The 14,127-nt window shown below is 42.6% G+C and overlaps 1 protein-coding gene across 1 annotated transcript in view; it reads right to left on the bottom strand.

The window, feature by feature from the left end:
* Window positions 1-14,127, bottom strand: part of ormdl3 (ORMDL sphingolipid biosynthesis regulator 3) — a 30,148-nt gene extending 16,021 nt beyond the window's left edge. Inside the window, exon 1 of the mRNA XM_061931652.1 lies at window positions 13,896-14,127. The gene's annotated coding sequence lies outside the window, so the exon portion shown is untranslated. The remainder of the gene's footprint in view (window positions 1-13,895) is intronic.

Here is a 14,127-nt window from a genome sequence, read left to right on the forward strand (position 1 = left end):
TCACCTTTTTTTTTTCAGGGCCAATACGATTACTGGTAGTCAAGGAGGCCGATAAGCGACATTTGGAGGTGATATCCATTTGCAGTAAAAGTTATTTAAACATGAATATTATATGTCAGTAAACACCTGAAGAAGGTTTTGTTTTCTTAACATTATTTTTTAGGAAACGTAATGCATACTTGCCAACCTTGAGACCTACGATTTCGGGAGGGTGGTGGGGTGGGCGTGGTCGGGGGTGGGGCGGGGGCGTGATTAAGAGGGGAGGAGTATATTTACAGCTAGAATTCACCAAGTTAAGTATTTCATATATATAATTAGGTAACAAGACTTCGTTAGAAGGCAGCACGGTGGAGGGGGTTAGTGCATCTGCCTCACAATACGAAGGTTCTGAGTAGTCGTGAGTTCAATCCCGGGCTTGGGATCTTTCTGTGTGGAGTTTGCATGTTCTCCCCGTGACTGCGTGGGTTCCCTCCGGGTACTCCGGCTTCCTCCCACCTCCAAAGACATGCACCTGGGGATAGGTTGATTGGCAACACTAAATTGGCCCTAGTGTGTGAATGTGAGTGTGAATGTTGTCTGTCTATCTGTGTTGGCCCTGCGATGAGGTGGCGACTTGTCCAGGGTGTACCCCCGCCTTCCGCCCGATTGTAGCTGAGATAGGCTCCGGCTCCAGCGCCCCCCCGTGACCCCGAAGGGAATAAGCGGTAGAAAATGGATGGATGGATATATAAGAAATACTTGACTTTCAGTGAATTCCAGCTATATATATATATATGTCTTAATAAGGTTATCCAAAAAATAGTGCTCGATACCGTAGTAGAGCGCAATATATGTATGTGTGGGAAAAAAATCACAAGACTATTTCATCTCTACAGGCCTGTTTCATGAGGGGGGGGTACCCTCAATCATCAGGAGATTTTCAAAGAGAACGGCCTACGGATCACGATTGAAGCCAACAAGCAAACCGTCAACTTCCTTGACGTCACTTTCAACCTGAGAAATAACAGCTACCAACCATTCACGAAACCCAACACAACACTCCAATACGTGCACCATGACAGCAACCACCCACCCACCACCACGAAAAGAATACCTACCGGAATCAATACAAGGCTATCGATGCTGTCATCTAGCAAAGCTGAATTTGACCAAGCAACCCCCCCCGTACCAAAAAGCCCTTGATGAAAGCGGATACAATTTCACCCTCACCTATGAACCCACGCCAGGAAACCAGCCAAAAAAGAACAGAAAACGAAACGACATCATCTGGTACAACCCCCCATACAGCAAAAACGTCTCAACGAACATTGGACACAAATTCCTCAATCTGATTGACAAACACTTTCCCAAAGACAACACCCTAAGAAAAGTATTCAACAAGAACAACATTAAATTGAGCTACAGCTGCATGAACAATATACGACAAATCATCTCAAACCACAACAAAACAATTGCAAATGAGCCGTCGACCCCCAGACAGAGCGACTCCAAAACCAACAAAGGATGTAACTGTCGAAAGAAACCTGATTGCCCTCTCAACGGGGGGTGCTTACAAACATCAGTTGTCTACCAATCTAAGGTAATACGCAAGGACATTAACACATCCGACACATATGTAGGATTAACCGAGGGAGAATTCAAAACCAGATGGAACAATCACAAGGCTTCTTTCAGGAACAAAAACCTGCGAAATACCACAGAACTCAGCAAACACATTTGGGACCTCAAAGACAATAATGTTGAATATTCAATAACATGGCAAATTCTTGCATCCAGCACACCTTACAATAGTGGTAATAAAAGATGCAACCTATGCTTGAAAGAGAAACTGTTTATTATTTACCGTCCAGACCTGTCCTCCCTCAACAAGCGCAGCGAAATTGTAACAACATGCCGCCATAGACGGAAACACCTCCTAGGTAACACATGAGCCAATCACCACGCCCCTAGGCCAGCCTGTACCCACCCACTCTGTGCCCTATATAAACCATGGTATGCGAATGCTCCCATTAAAATCTCCTGATGATTGAGGGTACCCCCCCTCATGAAACAGGCCTGTAGAGATGAAATAGTCTTGTGATTTTTTCCCCACACATACATATATATATATATATATATATATATATATGTATATATATATACATATATATATATTTATTTATTTTATTATATATATATGTATATATAAATAAAATAAATATTTGAATGGCAGTATTGTCCTGTTTAAGAGTGTCACAACATTGCTGTTTACGGCAGACGAACTGCTTTACGGTAGACAAAAAACGTGACTGCTGCTGTTGTGTGTTGTTACCGCGCTGGGAGGACGTTAATGAAACTGCCTAACAATAAACCCACATAAGAAACCAAGAACTCGCCCTCAATCATTTTACAGTTATAATGTGATTGGGCAGGCACACTGTTTATATCGTGGGAAAGCGGACTCAGGTCCGCATGGAGCTGGAGGGGGCGTGGCCTCCAGCTCCGCCTGAATTTCGGGAGAAAATTTGTCCCGGGAGGTTTTCGGGAGAGGCGCTGAATTTCGGGAGTCTCCCGGAAAATCCGGGAGGGTTGGCAAGTATGTATTTGCACAAAGTACCGATATCACCGACACCAGCCGGAATTTTACTCTATCAATTTAGAAAGAAAAACAGTTGTGTTGCACAACACTAATAATCTATTAAGCCCTAAAAAAAAGATGTCTTAATATAAATGTTTTATCCTTTTTATTAGCCTATTTCATTACAAACGACATGACACTACCACCATATTAAAGAATATTAATAACAATATTGTTTATGTACATGAAGGCTCCACGCCACTGCTGCTCTTTTTACAATGTAAAATAGCTATTTACGATCCTATTCATAAGCACAGTATTTGTTTTGATATACTGTGAGGTTTTTTTCGATATAGAGTTTGTGTAGAAATATGGGGAAACAACTACAAATGTGCACTCCATTCATTAACCGTGTTACCAAAAAGATCAATTAGACTGATACATAATGTTGGATATAGAGAACATACAAACCCTATACTTATTGAGTCAAACATATTGAAGTTCAACAATTTGGTAAAATTGCAAACAGCTAAAAGTATGTACAAAGCAAACTATAATCTGCTACCAAAGAATGTACAACAATTCTTCTCAACTAAAGAGGAGAAAGATAACCTTAGAGGAAAAACTCATTTAAAACATTTGTATGCACGTACAGCACTTAAGACCTTTAGCATATCAGTATGTGGAATTAACCTGCGGAATATATTAAGCAAAGAAGTTAAACAATGTACTGATATGATCCAGTTTAAGAGGTTGTTCAAATGAATAGTGCTTACAAAGTACAAAGAGTAATTATGAGAAATACCTTCAACCTTATTGAAAATGGGATATTCTTCTTCTCAGTATGTTTATCATGGCTGACTTAATCATCTATTACAATAACTGCTGTATTAAATCATTCACTGATGTAATTGTAATACAAAAAGAAGACAGTAAATGAACATGTGTATTTGTAAGCGCTCTGAAGTGGAAAAGGGATTAAATAAGCTTTGCTTCTTCCTACTCCTTTTCGGACATGATGTAAAAAGAAATAATATGAAATTGTGTGATGTATTATACTGTAAGTGTGTTCATCCATCCATCCATCCATTTTCTACCGCTTATTCCCTTTGGGGTCGCGGGGGGCGCTGGAGCCTATCTCAGCTACAATCGGGCGGAAGGCGGGGTACACCCTGGACAAGTCGCCAACTCATCGCAGGGCCAACACAGATAGACAGACAACATTCACACTCACATCCACACACTAGGGCCAATTTAGTGTTGCCAATCAACTTATCCCCAGGTGCATGTCTTTGGAGGAGGGAGGAAGCCGGAGTACCCGGAGGGAACCCACGCAGTCACGGGGAGAACATGCAAACTCCACACAGAAAGATCCCGAGCCCGGGATTGAACCCAAGACTACTCAGGACCTTCGTATTGTGAGGCAGATGCACTAACCCCTCTGCCACCGTGAAGCCCAAGTGTGTTCATGTTCAAAATAAACTTAAAACAAGAGAAAGTTTAGAGATGACCCGATTTTCAGCGCCGATATTTGGCTTTTTTTCCCCTTCTTCTCGATATCGGCCTTTTGTTTTTACAACATCGGCTGGGAACATCTCTGCGCTGCTGACCCGTCTCCGCTTGGGATGGTGTCCTGCTGGCCCCACTATGGACTGGACTCTTACTATTATGTTGGATCCACTATGGACTGGACTCTCACAATATTTTGTCAGACCCACTCGACATCCATTGCATTCGGTCTCCCCTAGAGGGGGGGGGTTACCCACATATGCGGTCCTCTCCAAGGTTTCTCATAGTCATTCACATCGACGTCCCACTGGGGTGAGTTTTTCCTTGCCCTTATGTGGGCTTTGTACCGAGGATGTCGTTGTGGCTTGTGCAGCCCTTTGAGACACTTGTGATTTAGGGCTATATAAATAAACATTGATTGATTGATTGAACTGCAACAGAACTACATCAGCAGATATACAGTATACACACATGATACCAGCATTTAGTATTAAAAAAAGTAATGATTAGTGAAGCGATGTATTATAAGTAATGTAAAAAAGTAGGTAAGTAATAATAATAAGCATTGCTCAGGCACGAGCCCTTTTGTACCGCTTGAAAAAAGTTCACTTTTCCCCCCCCCATTGTAGCGTGACAGTCACATAGTTATTGTGATGTATCCATCCATCCATTTTCTACCGCCTGTCCCGTTCGGGGTGGCAGGGGTGCTGGAGCCTACAGGTAAAAGCCAGTAAATTAGAATATTTTGAAAAACTTGATTTATTTCAGTAATTGCATTCAAAAGGTGTAACTTGTACATTATATTTATTCATTGCACACAGACTGATGCATTCAAATGTTTATTTCATGTAATTTTGATGATTTGAAGTGGCAACAAATGAAAATCCAAAATTCCGTGTGTCACAAAATTAGAATATTACTTAAGGCTAATACAAAAAAGGGATTTTTAGAAATGTTGGCCAACTGAAAAGTATGAAAATGAAAAATATGAGCATGTACAATACTCAATACTTGGTTGGAGCTCCTTTTGCCTCAATTACTGCGTTAATGCGGCGTGGCATGGAGTCGATGAGTTTCTGGCACTGCTCAGGTGTTATGAGAGCCCAGGTTGCTCTGATAGTGGCCTTCAACTCTTCTGCGTTTTTGGGTCTGGCATTCTGCATCTTCCTTTTCACAATACCCCACAGATTTTCTATGGGGCTAAGGTCAGGGGAGTTGGCGGGCCAATTTAGAACAGAAATACCATGGTCCGTAAACCAGGCACGGGTAGATTTTGCGCTGTGTGCAGGCGCCAAGTCCTGTTGGAACTTGAAATCTCCATCTCCATAGAGCAGGTCAGCAGCAGGAAGCATGAAGTGCTCTAAAACTTGCTGGTAGACGGCTGCGTTGACCCTGGATCTCAGGAAACAGAGTGGACCGACACCAGCAGATGACATGGCACCCCAAACCATCACTGATGGTGGAAACTTTACACTAGACTTCAGGCAACGTGGATCCTGTGCCTCTCCTGTCTTCCTCCAGACTCTGGGACCTCGATTTCCAAAGGAAATGCAAAATATGCATGGTTGGGTGATGGTTTGGGGTGCCATGTCATCTGCTGGTGTCGGTCCACTTTGTTTCCTGAGATCCAGGGTCAACGCAGCCGTCTACCAGCAAGTTTTAGAGCACTTCATGCTTCCTGCTGCTGACCTGCTCTATGGAAATGGAGATTTCAAGTTCCAACAGGACTTGGCGCCTGCACACAGCGCAAAATCTACCCGTGCCTGGTTTACGGACCATGGTATTTCTGTTCTAAATTGGCCCGCCAACTCCCCTGACCTTAGCCCCATAGAAAATCTGTGGGGTATTGTGAAAAGGAAGATGCAGAATGCCAGACCCAAAAACGCAGAAGAGTTGAAGGCCACTATCAGAGCAACCTGGGCTCTCATAACACCTGAGCAGTGCCAGAAACTCATCGACTCCATGCCACGCCGCATTAACGCAGTAATTGAGGCAAAAGGAGCTCCAACCAAGTATTGAGTATTGTACATGCTCATATTTTTCATTTTCATACTTTTCAGTTGGCCAACATTTCTAAAAATCCCTTTTTTGTATTAGCCTTAAGTAATATTCTAATTTTGTGACACACGGAATTTTGGATTTTCATTTGTTGCCACTTCAAATCATCAAAATTAAATGAAATAAACATTTGAATGCATCAGTCTGTGTGCAATGAATAAATATAATGTACAAGTTACACCTTTTGAATGCAATTACTGAAATAAATCAAGTTTTTCAAAATATTCTAATTTACTGGCTTTTACCGTACCTGTATATTGACACTTACATAAGTCTGGTGATAATGTTCCTCTTTAAGGAGCGTACTGCACGTTCTGTAAACAATACTCAAAATGCCGGACATTTGAGGTATTTATGAAACTCCGCCCTGATAGCTCCGCAGAAGAGGACATGTCCGGTGAAAAGAGGACGTATGGTCAGTCTATCCTAGCCCGTTAGCTGCTAGCATGCTAGCAAAATTTACTAATTTACTGGCTTTTACCTGTATATCAGCTGCATTCGGGCGGAAGGCGGGGTACACCCTGGACAAGTCGCCACCTCATCACAGGGCCAACACAGATAGACAGACAACATTCACACACTAGGGACCATTTAGTGTTGCCAATCAACCTATCCCCAGGTGCATGTCTTTGGAGGCGGGAGGAAGCCGGAGTACACGGAGGGAACCCACGCAGTCACAGGGAGAATAGTGTAGGTAGGCTGTAAGTTCAAACCCCGGTTAAGTCATACCAAAGACTATGAAAATGGGACCCATTACCTCCCTGCTTGGCACTCAGCATCAAGGGTTGGAATTGGGGGTTAAATCAACAAAAATGATTCCCGGGCGCGGCCACCGCTGCTGCCCACTGCTCCCCTCACCTCGCAGGGGGTGAACAAGGGGATGGGTCAAATGCAGAGGACAAATTTCACCACACCTAGTGTGTGTGTGACAATCATTGGTACTTTAACTTTAACAAACTCCACACAGAAAGATCCCGAGTGCAGGATCGAACCCAGGACCTTCGTATTGTGAGGCAGACGCACCGCGCTGCCGTGATGTAGAGAATTGCCATATTTTTTTTAACCAATTTTCCCAGTCTATTTGCCATATTTTGAAATGCAAATGTTGATGCTCCTCTCAGACACACGTAATAAAAGTGTTTGATGATAAACAACATTCCAGGGTGTACGCCGCCTTCCGCCCGAATGCAGCTGAGATAGGCTCCAGCACCCCGCGCGACCCCAAAAGGGACAAGCGGTAGAAAATGGATGGATGGATTTGCGCCACATAAAACATTAGAACTAGAGATGGCCGATAAATGCTTTAAAATGTAATATCGGAAATTATCGGTATCGGTCTCAAAAAGTAAAATTTTTGACTTCTTCAAACGCCGCTGTGTACACGGACGTAGGGAGAAATACAGAGCGCCAATAAACCTTAAAAGGCACTGCCTTTGAGTGCCGGCCCACTCACATAATATATGCGGCTTTTACACACACAAGTGAATGCAAGGCATTCTTGATCAACAGCCATACAGGTCACATTGAGGGTGGCCGTATAAACAGCTTTAACGCTGTTACAAATCTGCGCCACACTGTGAACCCACACCAAACAAGAATGACAAACACATTTCGGGAGAACATCCGCACCGTAACACAACATAAACACAATAGAACAAATACCCAGAACCCCTTGCAGCACTAATTCTTCCGGGACGCTACAATATTCACCCCGAGCTACCACCAAACCCCGTCCCCCCCCCCCATCTCCCGAATTCGGAGGTCTCAAGGTTGGCAAGTATGCTCTGTTATACACTGGACTGAATTGTGTGCCTTCATTGTTTTTGTAGCTGTTGTTTAGAGGCATGTTAAAAAAAATAAAAAAATAATGCACTTTGTGAAAGTCAAAGTATAGTATTTCCCATAGTTGTAGTGGGTATCAGGATTATCTCAGGGAGAGCATGTCCCACATTCCAAGCTGTTTTGAGGCATGTTAAAAAAAAATAAGGCACTTTGTGACTTCAATAATAAATATGGCAGTGCCATGTTGGCATTTATTTCCATAACTTGAGTTGAAGTTGTTCTCTTATTTTGGAAAACCTTGTTTTTGATTGATTGAAACTTGTATTAGTAGATTTCACAGTACAGTACATATATACACAGTACACCTACTCAGTGGCCTAGTGGTTAGAGTGTCCGTCCTGAGATCGGTAGGTTGGGAGTTCAAATCCCGGCCGAGTCATACCAAAGACTATAAAAAAATGGGACCCATTACCTCCCTGCTTGGCACTCAGCATCAAGGGTTGGAATTGGGGGTTAAATCACCAAAATGATTCCCGGGCACAGCCACCGCTGCTGCCCACTGCTCCCCTCACCTCCCAGGGGGTGATCAAGGGTGATGGGTCAAATGCAGAGAATAATTTCGCCACACCTAGTGTGTGTGTGACAATCATTGGTACTTTAACTTTAACTTTTTTATATTCTGTACAATTGACCACTAAATGGTAACACACGAATAAGTTTTTCAACTTGTTTAAGTCGGGGTCCACGTTGATCAATTCATGGTAAAGTTACATTGTTTAATGCATCCAGCGGGGAATCACAACAAAATTAGGCATAATAATGTGTTAATTCCAGGACTGGATATATCGGTATCGCTTGATATCAGAATCGGTAATTAAGAGTTGGACAATATCGGCAAAAAAGCCATTATCGGACATCTCTAATTAGAACATTTCCTAAAAAAACAAACAAAAGCTTTGTCCAAATGTTTACTGAAGTACAATTTTTTTACTGCCTGGTTGACTACTAATAATGTGTAAAAACATATCAGTGGATCTCTATTATATTTACCTTTTGGCAGCTGATAGATATTTGAATGATGTTGTTACACACTGATCTTAAACACTTGACACTTTCAAAACACTTTTTTTTTTAATCGTGGTATGGCTTATGTATCGATAATCGTGGAAATTCATAGGTAATTCTTCAAATTCTGGTATGACTATTCCTTCATACACAATACAAAGCACACCTTTTATCATGAACTATTTCATGTTTGCATGGTTAAGAGTAGGGATGTCCGATAAAATAGGACTGCCGATATTATCGGCCGATAAATGCTTTAAAATGTAATATCGGAAATTATCGGTATAGGTTTCAAAAAGTAAAATGTATGACTTTTTAAATCGCCGCTGTGTACACGGACGTAGGGAGAAGTACAGAGCACCAGTAAACCTTAACCTTTGCGTGCCGGCCCAGCCCCAAATTACCTACGGCTTTTCACACACACAAGTGAATGCAATTCATACTTGGTCAACAGCCATACAGGTCACACTGAGGGTGGCTGTATAAACAATTTTAACACTGTTACAAATATGCGCCACACTGTGAACCCACACCAAACAAGGATGACAAACACATTTCGGGAGAACATCCGCACCGTAACACAACATAAACACAACAGAACAAATACCCAGAACCCCTTGCAACCCCCCAACCCTGCCCACTTCAACCTCCTCAGGGAGAGCATGTCCCAAATTCCAGGCTGCTGTTTTGAGGCATGTTAAAAAAAATAATGCACTTTGTGACTTCAATAATAAATATGGCCAGAGGTGGGTACATCTACTTGAGTAACTTTTGGGATAAATTGTACTTCTAAGAGTAGTTTTAATGCAACATACTTTTACTTTTACTTAAGTATATTTATAGAGAAGGAACGCTACTTTTACTCCGCTACTTTTATCTACATTCAGCTCGCTACTCGCTACTAATTTTTATCGATCTGTTAATGCACGCTTTGTTTGTTTTGGTCTGTCAGACAGACCTTCATAGTGCCTGCCTTACTGGTGACGTTTCACTTCGTTCCACCAATCAGATGCAGTCACTGGTGACGTTGGACCAATCAAACAGAGCCAGGTGGTCACATGACCTGACTTAAACAAGTGTAAAAACTTATTGGGGTGTTACCATTTAGTGGTCAATTGTACGGAATATGTACTGTACTGTGCAATCTAATAATAAAAGTTCCAATCAATCAATCAAAAGTGTGAAGGAAAAAAGATACTGTTTTATTTCAACCGTACATCCCGTCAAAAGCCTAAAGACTGACTGCACAGTTCCTGTCTTCACAATAAAAGTGCCGCTCCATCGCACCTGCGCTTTCAAAACAAGAGTCTCCGAAAGCCAGCGCAAACAAGCTAGCAAGCTAAGGAGTTTGACGCCAATATATTTCTTGTAAAGTGTATAAAAACGAATATGGAAGCTGGACAAATAAGATGCCAAAAACCCACCACTTTCATGTGGTATTAGACAGAAAGGAGGAACTTTTCTTCTCCTCCATTTGAAAACGTGGACGTTATCATCACTACTGTCTGATTACAATCAACGCAAGTCATCAGAATCAGGTAATACACCAACTTATATTCTTGTCTTCATGAAAGAAAGGAATCTATATGTTAAACATGCATGTATATTCATTAAAACATCTTTAACATGTAAACAAAAACAGCAAAATAAATACATATAAATTATATACTGTATATATCAATGTATATGTATGTATATATATTTATATATATATGTGTGTGTGTATGTTACTCATCAGTTACTCAGTACTTGAGTAGTTTTTTCACAACATACTTTTTACTTTTACTCAAGTAAATATTTGGGTGACTACTCCTTACTTTTACTTGAGTAATAAATCTCTAAAGTACCGTATTTTCCGCACCATTAGCCGCACCTAAAAACCACAAATTTACTCAAAAGCTGACAGTGCGGCTTTTAACCCGGTGCGCTTTATATATGGATTAATATTAAGATTCATTTTCATAAAGTTTCGGTCTCGTAACTACGGTAAACAGCCGCCATCTTTTTTCCCGGTAGAACAAGAAGCGCTTCTTCTTCTACGCAAGCAACCGCCAAGGTAAGCACCCGCCCCCATAGAACAGGAAGCGCTTCTTCTTCTACTGTAAGCAACCACCCGCCCGCGTAGAAGAAGAAGAAGAAGCGCGCGGATATTACGTTTCATTTCCTTTGTGTGTTTACATCTGTAAAGACCACAAAATGGCTCCTACTAAGCGACAGGGATCCGGTTCATGAAAAGACGCAATCTCTCCATCCGCACACGGACTACTATTTCACAGCAACTGCCGAAAGACTTTCAAGAAAAGCTGGCTACTTTCCGTGCATATTGTAAAAACAAGATAGCTGAAAAAAAGATCCGGCCAGAGAACATTATCAACATGGACGAGGTTCCACTGACTTTTGATATTCCTGTGAACCGCACTGTGGATACAACGGGAGCACGTACGGTGAATATTCGCACCACAGGGAATGAGAAGTCGTCCTTCACTGTGGTTCTAGCTTGCCATGCTAATGGCCTGAAACTTCCACCCATGGTGATATTCAAAAGGAAGACCTTGCCAAAAGAGACCTTTCCAGCCGGCGTCATCATAAAAGCTAACTCGAAGGGATGGATGGATGAAGAAAAGATGAGCGAGTGGTTAAGGGAAGTTTACGCGAAGAGGCCGGGTGGCTTTTTTCACACAGCTCCGTCCATGTTGATATACAACTCCATGCGCGCCCACATCACAGATGGTGTCAAAAAACAAGTGAAGCACACAAATACAACACTCGCCGTCATTCCGGGTGGATTAACCAAAGAACTCCAACCGCTGGATATTGGTGTCAACAGGGCATTCAAATCACGACTGCGAACGGCGTGGGAACAATGGATGACCGAAGGCGAACACACCTTCACTAAGACAGGGAGACAGCGCTGGACGACATACGCCAACATTTGCCAGTGGATCGTAAATGCCTGGGCAGATATTTCGGTCACAACTGTGGTCCGAGCTTTCCGGAAGGCAGGATTCACAGAACTGCTGAACAGTGACACTGACTCCGATGACTTCGACGAGACGGAACCGGCCATTTTGGATCCCACATTTGCCCAACTTTTCAATTCGGACACCGAAGACGAAGAATTCGAAGGATTTACGAATGAAGAATAACTTCAGAAGGTGAGCGCTATGTTTATTTTGTGTGTTGTGACATTAACGTTCGAGCAACATTATGTTGCTATTGCTCTGCACTATTTTGAATTTTACTATGTTTGTGATTGCACATTTGCGTACATTTCGGGACAGAGTTGTTAGAACGCTGGTTTTTAATATATTATTAAAGTTTGACTGACCTATCTGACTGTTTTTTTGACATTCCCTTTAGCGCAGCGTAGGCGCGGCTTATAGTCCGGGGCGGCTTATAGGTGGACAAAGTTTTGAAATATGCCATTCATTGAAGGTGCGGCTAATAATCCGGTGCGCCTTATAGTGCGGAAAATACGGTAACAGTACCGTATTTTCCGCACCATAAGGCGCCCTGGGTTAAAAGCCGCGCCTTCAATGAACGGCATATTTCAAAACTTTGTCCACCAATAAGCCGCCCCGTGTTGTAAGCCGCATCTAACTGCGCTAAAGGAATGTCAAAAAAACAGTCAGATAGGTCAGTCAAACTTAAATAATATATTAAAAACCAGCGTTCTAACAACTCTGTTCACTCCCAAAATGTACGCAAATGTGCAATCACAAACATACGTATATCAACATGGACAGAGCTGCGTGAAAAAAGCCACCCGGCCTCTTCGCGTAAACTTAAACTTACCTTAACCACTCGCTCATCTTTTCTTCATCCATCCCTTCGAGTTAGCTTTTATGATGACGCCGGCTGGAAAGGTCTCTTTTGGCAAGGTCTTCCTTTTGAATATCACCATGGGTGGAAGTTTCTGGCCATTAGCATGGCAAGCTAGAACCACAGTGAAGGATGACTTCTCATTCCCTGTGGTGCGAATATTCACCGTACGTGCTCCCGTTCCACAGTGCGGTTCACAGGAATATCAGTTGCTGTGAAATACGGTAGTAATCCGTGTGCAGATGGAGAGATTGCGTCTTTTCATGAACCGGATCCTTGTCGCTTAGTAGGAGCCATTTTGTGGTCTTTACAGATGTAAACAGGAAATGAAACGTACGGTAATATCCGCGCGTTTTTTCTTCATCTTCCGGGGGCGGGTGGTTGCTTACAGTAGAAGAAGAAGCGCTTCCTGTTCTATGGGGGCGGGTGCTTACCTTGGCGGTTGCTTGCGTAGAAGAAGAAGCGCTTCCTGTTCTACCGGGAAAAAAGATGGCGGCTGTTTACCTAAGTTGCGAGATCGAAACTTTATGAAAATGAATCTTAATATTAATCCATATATAAAGCGCACCGGGTTAAAAGCCGCACTGTCAGCTTTTGAGTAAATTTGTGGTTTTTAGGTGCGGCTAATGGTGCGGAAAATACGGTACTCTTACTTGAGTACAATTTCTGGCTACTCTACCCACCTCTGAATATGGCAGTGCCATGTTGGCATTTTTTTTTTTCCATAACTTGAGTTGATTTATTTAGGAAAACCTTGTTACATTGTTTATTGCATCCAGCGGGGCATCACAACAAAATTAGGCATAATAACGTGCCGTATAGGTTGATATCGGAATCGGTAATTAAGAGTTGGACAATATCGGAATATCGGCAAAAAAAGCCATTATTGGACATCTCTAGTTAAGAGTGTTGTTGACAAAGAGTAAAAGGCAAGTTACAGCGAAAATGACCTTTGACCCGGTGGCAACCCCCCCCCTAGCGAGCAGCTGTGGTCAGAAGTAAACAATGGCGCCGCCTTGCTATCAGCTAAGTAAAATAGGAGCAGGCGGATGTCAGGAAAGTGTTTTCTGGGGTGTAAAATAAAAAATATCTTGGCACTAACCTGCAACGTCTCAATCCGCTATCCTGCGTCTTGGCGCGGCTGCGGCTTATGTAAGAGGGTCGACCTCCGCGTCAGCCGCCAGCCAGCATGTTGGCGGCGAGGCGAACACTTCCTGCAGACACAGCAAACACAACACAAGCGAAGGCTTTGACTTTCTTTCTTTCTTCTTCTTCTTCTGCTGCTTTGAAGCGGCCGCTGACAACAAGGCACAGGCAGCCTCTGGTCCACTGAC

This window comes from Nerophis lumbriciformis, linkage group LG39 (assembly GCF_033978685.3).
Source record: "Nerophis lumbriciformis linkage group LG39, RoL_Nlum_v2.1, whole genome shotgun sequence".
NCBI lineage: Eukaryota > Metazoa > Chordata > Actinopteri > Syngnathiformes > Syngnathidae > Nerophis > Nerophis lumbriciformis.